The sequence below is a fragment of the Bison bison genome, unplaced genomic scaffold, assembly GCF_000754665.1.
Source record: "Bison bison bison isolate TAMUID 2011002044 unplaced genomic scaffold, Bison_UMD1.0 scf7180017864345, whole genome shotgun sequence".
Classification (NCBI taxonomy): Eukaryota; Metazoa; Chordata; class Mammalia; order Artiodactyla; family Bovidae; genus Bison; species Bison bison.
In genome coordinates, this window is record NW_011494917.1 from 2,246,301 (window position 1) to 2,257,632 (window position 11,332).

The following is an 11,332-nucleotide window of genomic DNA, read 5'->3' on the forward strand; positions in this document are numbered from 1 at the left end:
AATATGCTTCTCAAAAATATTCAAGGAAGCCCAGGTATGTGACTCAAAGCATATTTAACTACAGTCTTTTTTAACCTGCAGCCCACAGTTCCCAGCATGCTACGTGCACAGGGATGTTGACTCTCCTGTCATTATTTAGCAAATTGCCTAATAAATGAGAATAGAGTTTCCAATATTATCAGCAGGTTTTCATGAAAGGTATTGGTATAAACATTGTTAAGTAGATTCTGGATTACAGGTTTTCTGTTGACTATCCTTTTCTTTGTATCTAATGAAGTTTAAGGGAAAAATGATCCACCTGTGTTTCTTGGCCCTCCCACAAATAGTCAGAATTCCATTGGTTGCCATGGCATAGCCTGTTTTTGTGATAGAAGCTTTACTGGATTGATGACTTGTACTGAGAAAACTGTGATGCCCCAAGTTTTTCTCCTTGAGTTATTGTCCATCCAGGAAAGACGCTGGTTTAAAGAAGAAAAATATTTTTTTTGAAGGAGCCCCAAATCTCTGTTGTGTTTGCCCATGTGAACACCAATCCAATGGAAAAAAAATTACCATGTTGCCTGTCTTAGCAACAAAGTGCCTACTGCTGCTGCTGCTGCTAAGTCACGTCAGTCGTGTCCGACTCTGTGCGACCCCACAGATGGCAGCCCACCAGGCTCCCCCGTCCCTGGGATTCTCCAGGCAAGAACACTGGAGTGGGTTGGCATTTCCTCCTCCAATGCATGAAAGGGAAAAGTGAAAGTGAAGTCGCTCAATCGTGTCCGACTCTTCTCGACCCCATGGTCTGCAGCCTACCAGGCTCCTCCGTCCATGGGATTTTCCAGGCAAGAGTACTGGAGTGGGGTGCCATTGCCTTCTCCTCGCCTTCTCCTAGTGCTAATTAAATGGCTAAAATATGTACTAAAACCTATAATTAGAAAAATTCCTGTAAAAATCAGTAAATCTGAAGCAAACCAATTGATTTATTAACTCAGCCTAAGGAAATTTTATCCTTGATAACTTATAATTGAGAGAAAAGTCCGGATTTGTTTATCACAGCAGACTAATGGACAGATCCGTTTCATTTTTATATTAAGGAATACTTTCCCAAACCCAATCCATTAAGTCATGCTTAATTAAAACATAAAATATGGTTCAAAATTCTACATAAAAAATTATTCTTTAGTTTTTCATCCTAGAGAAATCCTAGAGTAGATTTGTAACTCTATAAAATCAGAAGAATAAATATTCAGTAAACACATATGATGGGTCAGGCCTTGCCTTAAGTCTTATGGGAGGAAAAAAAATTCCTGTCTTAAAATCTAGTAGAAGAACATAGTTAAGAACTGAAAGTTTAAATAGTATCATAAGATATAAGTAATAAAGAAAACAATGGAAAAACACATACAAGGCCAACTGTGAGTATATGTCAGACATTAAAATTCCTTTGGAAATCAGTAGTTCAGCTATCACCCACTCCAGTGCTCTTGCCTGGAGAATCCCAGGGACGAGGGAGCCTGGTGGGCTGCCGTCTATGGGGTCACACAGGGTCGAACACGACTGAAGCGACTTAGCAGCAACAGCAGCAGCAGTTCAGCTATTTGGCTAAAGAACAGAGTTTCTGAAGATGGTATACTTCCCTAGTGGCTCAGATGGTAAAGAATCTGCCTGCAATGCAGGAGACCCAAGTTCCAACCCTGGGTCAGAAAGATCCCTTGAAAAAGGGAATGGCAACCCACTCCAGTATTCTTGCCTGGAGAATTCCATGGACAGAAGAGCCTGGCGGGCTACAGTCCATGGGGTTGCCAAGAGTTGGACACAACTGAGCAACTAACGCACTTTCTGGGTAGAGGAGATAGGCCTAAGAAAGAAAAACTGTGGTAAAATTATGGGCCTTAGATGCCAGGCTAAGGTTTTAGAACTTGATTTTACAGGGAAACCACTGAAAGATTTAAATTCTAACCTTCAACGGAGAAGTGAAAAATCAGAGCAGCATGTTGGAAAGGTGACTCTTTCAGCTGTGTGCAGACTGCACAGAGAAAACTTCAGACACTGAGATGGCTTAGAAGGTATGGCCATTTCCCAGGTTGTTTAGGTCCCTCCAGGGAAATGGGATGGGCTTGCCACCATCCCAAATTCAATTCAGGGGTCCAGAATGATGACACCACACACAAATAGAGTCCAAGAAGCTTTATTACTCACACAATGGAGATTTTAAGGGAGTACAGGACAAATTCCCAAGCAGGTCTAAAGGTTTGAGAGAGCAGGCAGGTCTGACTGGCATGACTTTTTAGGATGGTGAGAGCATAGGGATGGAGTGAGCGTCCTCTCACATGTGCTGAGGCTTGTGTGATCTGAATTTCCTGCTGTACCAAAGGAGGGAGCACCCAGGCTATTTTTTAGCTGGTTCAGATGTGGGGCAGAAGGAGAAGGGGAATAATAATGTGGCTGGAAAGTTGTCAGCAGACATCAAAAGTGGAGTCTGATTCACTGTAATGCACACATAAGGTAGGAAGTGCCAAATGAATGCTGTCAATATTTTATACATGAGCTATAACCCTCCACCTGATAGAACCTGCATTGTAGGAGGCAGGTATCTGGAAGAATGGATTTTCATAAGCGTGCAGTTATATAACATTCAATTTACAGGCCTATCGAGGGCCTTTGGAATGTCAAAGAGGAAGTCTCCAGGGCTCTGAAATAAATATCCCAGGAACTCTTGACCTTTTGTTCACTGCATTTCTTTTAAAACAAAATCTAATATATTGCTTATGTTTGGAAAAAGATTTTTTGAAAAACTCAAAGCTAAATGGAATTTGTTTGCATCTGGGGTCACAGTTGTAGATTCTATCCTTCAATAAATCAGTTAGTTTTGGTTTGAGGACCAGTTCCATGCTGCCAACCTATGTGTACAGTAATAATTATCTAGAAAGCTTGTTTACAATGTCCATTTCAGCCCTCAACCCCTGGGATTCTGAGTGAGAGGTTTTGTGTGGGTTTGAGGAATGTACCGTATGACAAGTGTTCCTGATACAGGGCTCTACAGGCCTCACTTGAGAAGCATCACCCCACGGTGTACCAGGACTGCAGTAGGTGTTGCAAAGCTTCATGTAAAGTTTAACACGATCATAATGAACAAGACATGTATGGATATGAGAGCTGGACTATAAAGAAAGCTGAGTGCTGAAGCATTGATGCTTTTGAACTGTGGTGTTGGAGAAGACTCTTGAGAGTCCCTTGGATGGCAAGGAGATCCAACCAGTCCATCCCAAAGGAAATCAGTCCTGAATATTCATTGGAGGGACTGATGTTGAAGGTGAAACTCCAATACTTTGGCCACCTGATGTGAAGAACTGACTAATTTGTAAAGACCCTGATGCTGGGAAAGATTGAAGGCGGGAGGAGAAGGGGATGACAGAGGATGAGATGGTTGGATGGCATCACTGACTCGATGGACATGAGTTTGGGTAAACTCTGGGAGTTGGTGATGGACAGGGAGGCCTTGCATGCTGCAGTCCATGGGATCGCAAAGAGTCAGACACGACTGAGTGACTGAACTGAACTGAATGAACAATAAGTTGACTGCTTTACTGGTTCTTTCTCTGTTTAACCAACCTCTAACTTCTGCACCTGTGAAGTTTGTAAAAGCAAACTTAAAAGCCAGGACTATGATTCTGTTTAGTTACTGTTCAGGAGTTGGCAGTGCTTGAGCACTTACTATGAGAAAGGGCTGTATGTACTTTTTCTTTTTTGATTTTCACAAAGTCAAATAATTATCACATTATATAATGTATAAAAATTGAGGTTCAGTAAGATTAAGTGACTTGCCTAAGTCACACAAGCACTAAGTGGTTAAATGCAGATTCAAATTTAATGTTGTCTAAATCAAACTCATGTTATTAACCACGACACTCTACTGTCAGGAGTCCGGTTCTAGCTTTGCAGTCTCACTTGAGTGGTGACAGGGGTCCCACGGCACTCAGAGCAAGGGGAAAATTAGGCAGTTGCCTGTTTAGTTTTCTCATATATTGACTGTAGAATAATGAATGTTGGTTTGATACCATATGTATCTCTGTTTTCCAGGGTAGAATTTGCCTTATTGGCTGGCACATCAGCCCTTCTGAGAGCTTCTGGAAGACTTGGATTTTGTAGGTTGCTTCCCCTAAGCACAGTTTGTCTAGTTTAGAATAGCACTTTTTGGGCCAGTCACTTTTACAAGGCTGAGAGGAACTAGGGTGGCCATGAGCCAGTGAGGGGAAGGGTGATGAGACTTGGGGGCTAGGAAGTATGCAGGGCACAGATCAGACAGGGTTTGGATGTCACGTCAGAAATTTGGCTTTTGGTCTAAGTATGGCGAGGAACAAATGGAGTGTTTCAGATAGGAGATTTGGTGCTCTGATTTTGTCTTAAAATAGCCTTTTGGTTGCTATGTGAAGAATGGATGAGAGGAAACAAGAGTTGAATGGGAATATGGATAAGGAGGTTATTTTACTCTATTTTAAATGTGGAAAAGTTCCTCATAAAGGAAAAGCCAACAGAGGAAGAAAACTGATAGTTTTAGCCTTGATGGAGCAGAAGCAGAGTGGAACACAGAAAAAAAAACAAACTTTTTTTAGAGGCTTCCACACTTCTTCCTCAAAGTAACTTTGGAGAGAAGAAGAAGGAGAGAAAATCAGAACTTGAGCATTTCAGATTTCATTTTTTTTTTTTTTGCTCCTTTTTAGCCTTCTAAAACCCAGGTACTCCCCCACCCCCCACCAATAATTTTCTAAACTTTAGCAGTGTTGACTCTGAAAGCCTACCTACCAGGCAGGTGTCTAAGACAATGGTAATCTCTCTAGGAAATTATGTATGTAAATATCTTTCCTTGGAGAGTTGAAGAAAAATACGTTTCTTGATGGTGGATAAGAACCTAGCTCTGGAGTTTTTCTCCATCATACAGTGTACTCCTGGAGTGGCTTGAAAGCAGCAACCTGGTGTCATAAGGTGAGCGTCTCCTTGTCTGAGAAAAGCCACTCAAACTGCCATGAGACCTAAATGGAGAGCAGGTTCCACAGATGCTGTGCTTTTTCCGCATAAAACTCCCTTGATGGCAAGCGACAGAAACCCAACTTGAATCACTGCAATGGAGAAGGGTGTTTACTGTAAGCATAGATGTCTCCTGGAAATCAAGATCAGAAAGACGGCTTGGCTTCTGGAACAACGGGGTGAGGTTTTTGAAAACCCGGACTCCCCAGACTATTTTTTTAAAAAACAGTTCCATCTACCTGACAGAGAAGACAGCTGCTGAAAGCCCTCAGAACTTTAATCACTTATACAGAGATAGAGAATGTGATGCTCTCAACCCAAGTGTAAAACTCCGGAAGAAAAAGCTTGTTGGCTCTGCTTGGGTTAGGTCTTATCCTGTGAATAACTACGTCAGAGGAGGGTGGCACTGGGCTAACAGTGGGCTCTACAGCATCCATGGCGGTGGGTAGGAAGGGGCAAATCTTTGAGGAGAGTTGGAAAAACACAGGTTTCTTCAGAAGTTTCCAATGATAGAAAGGTACTAGATAAAAAGCCCTACAGATATCCACTGCACGAGAGAGTTTGTGTACGTGAATGTTGGTGGAACTAGTTCTCTTAAATTAATGACCAACCTAAAGCATCAAAAAAGCAGGAGAACACTCAATCCAGAGATATCTAAGCATTGAGAAAACAGAATTAGTAACAGGTGGACTCTGTATTTTTCAGTTAACTGTTATTTGCATAAGCCATTTCAGAGAAGGATTGACTTCTTTGCCTTCTATATGTAAATGGTATGTTAATTTCCATGAGCTGGATTTTCCTATAATGAGGGAAAATGCTTATTTATAAAGTTTATGAGAGAACAAAGTCCCTCTTAGCCTCTCCCCTATCTTCCCAATCTGCTGGATGAAGACATTTACTCCTGTTAACATATAAAAATATGGATAATCTACACAAATAAATCATAGACATATTTTGCATTTCAATATACATAAATCCTATGGGTTTTTAAAATACTTTATCTAGATATAATTTCAAACTTAAAGAACACCATATCCCCCCATCCAGATTCTCCCTTACTAGCATTTTACCACATTTGCTCCTTCATTTTCTGTCTTTATAGATAAGGATATGGATACAGATATACCCATCAGTGTTAAGTTTTTTCTGAATCATATGAGGGGAAGTTGCAAATATGATGCTCTATCATATCTGGATCCTTCGGTGTATATTTTTGCACATCCTTTCCGCAAACAAGGACACTTTTCTACATTCTACCATACACATTTGCCAATCAGGAAGCTGGCACTCACACTACTGATAACACTACTCTCTGATCCACAATCCACAGATGCCATTCACATTCCTTCAACTGTCTCCGAAATGTCTATTCCTCTATCTCATTCAAGATCCAATCCAGAATCATGTGTTACATTTAGTTCTCTTTTTTCTAGAGCAGTTCTCATTCTTCCCCTGTCTACCATGGCCTTGACGTTTTAAATTCTGTATCTGTATTTAGTTCCATCTTCATTCTATATAATGTCCTTCAACTTGAGTCTGTGAAATGATTCCTCATGCTCAAACAATAATGCCCATGCATTCTTGAAAGCAATACCCCCCCAGAAACGATGCTACCCCTGCTCTTCTCAGGGCACCACACAGGAGACAATATAATGCTGACCCATTCCACCATGGTGATGTAAACACTGATCACCTTCTGTGGGAGGCCTTCAAAGATGTCCTAGCATCTTTCCCAGGAACCTGCATTATCTCACCTTAGGTGGCAGAAAAGACTTGGCAGATGTATTTAATGTTAAAGCTTTGAGTTGCTAAGGTTATCTTGGATTTTCCAAATGGGTCCAATCTAATCACATGAGTCCTTTATAAAGAAAAATGTGAAAGTCGCTCAGTTGTGTCCGACTCTTTGTGACCCCATGGACTGTATTCTGCTAGGCTCCAGGCAAGAATACTGGAGTGGGTAGCAGTTCCCTTCTCCAGGAGATCTTCCCAACCCAGGGACTGAACCCAGGTCTCCCAAATTGCAGGTGGATTCTTTACCGTCTGAGCCACCAGGGAGAAGAGACTTTATTAAGTCAATAGAGAACCAGAGAGATGATGGTGTGAGATGGCAATCCACCATGGCTGGCTTTGGAAATACAGGCCAGGAACCGAGGAAGGCAGACAGCCTCACGATGACGGAAAAGGCGAAGAAATGGCATCTCCCAGGAAGTCCCCAGAAAGCAGCAGAGTCCAACTTTAGCACAGTGAGAATCCTATCAGACTTCTCACCTACAGAACTGTAAAGATAATATCAATAACTGAGTATTCTTTAAGCCCTCAAGTTTTTGATAATTCACTGCAGCAGCAATTGTAAATAGATATACTTGGTCAACATGATATGTTTGGTTGAAATCTATTGCTTGGGCTTATCTGAACATAACAGGATATTAAAAGAGCATTGTGGTTCTCACAGATCAGATCAGAGGCTTGGGAACAAAGGCTTGGCCACGGTCAGAAATCAAGGTAGCGCTGAAATACCAAGAGATGGGATTCAGAAGCTATGGTAATAATTCCATTCTGATGTGTTACTCCACCAAGACTACGCACAATGGGGAATGAATAGCTATGCATTTCGCCAAAGGAGTTTAGATCTTATCAGCTCAGACAGAGAGAGCCTTAAGCATTTTGTAACTTTATAAAGATGAGGTTTTCCATTCAGCTTCTCCCTAAATCTGTACATTAGTTTCCCCTCTTTTAAATGTAGCTTCTGGTTTTCTCTTAGAGTTCAAGTCCATATGAAACTCAAGATCGGTAGCAATCTTGATGCTTTTTAAGTCTTTGCTCCTTCCTTCCCTTTCTCTCCTTTCTTTCTTCCCTCCCTCCCTTTTTCTTCCATTTTTTTTTCTTTGTCTCTTCTCAGTCTTTATGGAAAAAAAGAAAGCACATTCCTGGGAAGTTCTCCAGCCTGTTTTTCTGCTATATCTTTGCACTTACAGTCTTCTCTGCCTGAGTTGCCCCCTCGCCCTCTCTATGGGCAAACTACCACTTATCCTTCACCAGGAATCATTATCTTCTTTTTTTCCCCACTGGTGGTTTTTTTAATTGAGGTATAGTTGATGTATAATATTATGTAAGTTACAAGTGTACTAATATAGTGTTTCACAATTTTTAAAGGTTATACTCCATTTATAGTTATTATAAAATATTGGCTATGTTCCCTTGTGTTGTCCAATTTAACCTTCTACCTTATTTTATGCACAATTGTGACTTAGTCCCCTACCCCTGTATTGCCCCTCTCCTTTTCCCTCTCTTCACCATTATCCCTAGTTTGATCTCTTTATCTGTGAGTCTGCTGCTTTTTTCATTATATTCACCAGTTTGTTGTTTTTTTAGATTCCACATATAAATGATGTAATACAGTATTTAGCTTTCTCTGTCTGACTTATTTCACTTAGCATAATGCTCTCCAAGTTCATCCTCTGAGGCATTACTGTGTCTTCTCTGACCTTTAACTACAGCATCATTAGTGACATTAGTTTTCTCTCTTTCTCCTTCTCCCAGACCCTCAGCTCCTTTCAGGAGTTATCATCAGGAGTTTAGCACTGTGACTGGTCTGTGGTACAGCCAGTATGTTCTCATACCAACCTCCACATACGGTTCATCGTATGAAGTGTGAGATGTGTTTGGTAAAAGAGGACAGTATTTTCACTCATTCCTACCTTGCCTCAAGTAAAGATTCACAGAAAACTTTTAGAGGAAGCAAAGGATTCTAAAGTTGATTACATCTTTTTGATATAATCCTAATTCTTTAGGATTCTCAAAGGGGCAGATACATTTAATGTCCAGCTCCTACCCACTTCAAGAATCACTTCTAGGGGGCCGGGAACGTACAAGTGTGACACAAGTGTGCTGCTAACCTCGTTTTTATTGTGGAAAGGTGGGAGCAGGAACAGGGGATCTTCACTTAGATTTTAATGTGGGACAGAACCTTCTGGAAGAGTCTGAGCACCAGGAACTCTTAAGATAAGGGCTTCAAGAAACCTGGAAGGTAGTAACAAGAATGTCAAAACTTAAAAAACTAGAATTAACCTTTAAGTTTCATGACTGCTCATAGAATTATAGGAACAAATAAAAGTTTAGAGCTGGAAGGGATTGTCACAAACATTTTAAACCAATTTCTAACCCATCAATTGTTACGGATTACTGATGAACTTGGTAGGTGGCCCTCTTCAGCATTCCTCTCGTCTCTTACCCTGACATTGCCAGTGGAAAGTTCCCAGTGAATCGCTGCTTTAGGGACAGGGATAGGAGGGGAGAGAGATGCAGCTACTTGCTTTGCCCACGCCCGGAGGGGAGATTCAAAAGATAAAAACACTGGAGACACAAGGACAGTCTATCTCCATTCTCAAGATCATTTATTTATGTTTTCAATCCTTTGTTTCATTCTAAAAATTATTTAAGACTCTATGTGAAAACATATGTACAGTGCTGCTGTACACACGTGCCGTATAATCGAAAGACAACAAATCAGAGACAAGATTAACACACAAAATCCTTGAAATATATTCCCTGAAGAGGATCCAGATATGGCTCTGAACTTCCTAGCTGCCAAGTAAAATGAAATGTAATTCATTACAACGTGTAGACTGTCTAAAAATGAAAACAAATCCCTTTTTTTCAGAGACGCACAGCTCTTGATATTGAGAATTGAGAGAAACCTCTCCTGTGATTTCCCATGGAGATCAACATCCTCAACAATAGTTTCTGCCATAAATAAAATGACAAGCGTAGAATGACTTCCTCCTCTTACCTTCCTGTATGCAAGTCAAAGAGGCACAATGCCAAAGCATAGCTATTAATAGTAAGCAAAGGGCCAAAGCAGTAAAGTCGAAAGCAATGTTTTTTCCCCTTAGCTCTTTAAGATTCAAGGGGGAGGAGTGGACTCCTGTAGTCTTAATGTAATCTTCTTTGAGTGACATTTTTTACAACTAAGTTTTTTATTTGAGAAAGTTCCACAAAGAAGAGTATATAGTCTGTTTATAACGTAATTTTCAGGTTACTGAGAAAGCGGTTTCCTACATACATTTTAAGAATAAACAGAGAAGGGCAGGTTTGACATCTCTTTAGACATTTTACGAATAATAAAGGGTCTAACCAGGACATGTGACTGCCCTGGTGGCAGTCCCACCTTTACTCAGGGTTACCCTTAGGCAGGGCCAAGATCTTCCCCAGAAACTAATTAATTATTTAACCTGAACACACAGGCAATTCATGCCAGAAGCACTATGGGTTAATACATGTCCACAAAATTTTCACTGGAAAATGGTTCCATTAAGTGATGAACATCACCTGAAATGGCTATTAAAAAAAAAAAATCAAAGATATAGTCTAATTTAAAGAACTAATGTAAAATACTATTTAATACAAAGTAGTTAAAATTCAGAATCTCTGAGCTCAAAATGACATGATTCTGGAATGGCTGATGTTCATTTGTTCTTTCTGTTTATAGGAACGGCTGTCTAGTTTATGACATCAAACTATGTCATCAATTTCCAGCTATGATGAAATACCTGTGTTTCTGCTGGAAAACAAAGAACCATTAAAAAAAAAAAATAGAAGAAGAAGACTTGTTGCAGCCTTGCCAAAGCAATCAAGACATAAAGATCCAAGGAAAGGGAATGGCAGAGAAGTGAACCAACTTCAGTGTCAGTTTTTCTCCTGGGGCGTTTTCTGAGCCTCGGTCTAGAGTGAGAGATGAGATTTTGGGCAGAGAACTGCTAAAAGGCAGATGATTTAACAACTAAAAACATTAACTTCTGTAAAGAGAAAATTAAGTGAAGAAAAAGTAAAACAGGCATATAAAAGTTACTAATCATACCCAACTAGGGAGGATAACTCCCTTCCCACAAGTGACCCTCAAGGGGCTGTGACCTCTGCACCCTGATAAACTCAGTACCCGGGTCAGGGGTGGGTGGGAGGTTCACTCCCCACAGTGTCACCTGCCTACTGCACTTGGTACTGCCAGCCCGGATGCCACCCTGGAGTGCATGTCCTGTCTGAAGGTGGCGTGGAGCACATCCCACCCTTTGGGTGGGAGAGGGCAGGAAAAGGAGGCTGAGCATGTCCTGAGGTGCCAGGGAGTGGGAGAGTGGGTGCTGAGAGCCTGTCTGAGAGAGGGGAGCTGAGATGGGCCCTCCTGTGGGCCAAGCCTCCGAGCCATCAGCACATGCTCAAGAGACTCCTAGACTTCATTTTAAAACTAAGTCAGAGATGAAATGAAGAGTTTTAAGACAATGGCATTAACCACAAGCGTAAGGCCCTTGTGGGCATGCGACACTGTGACTGC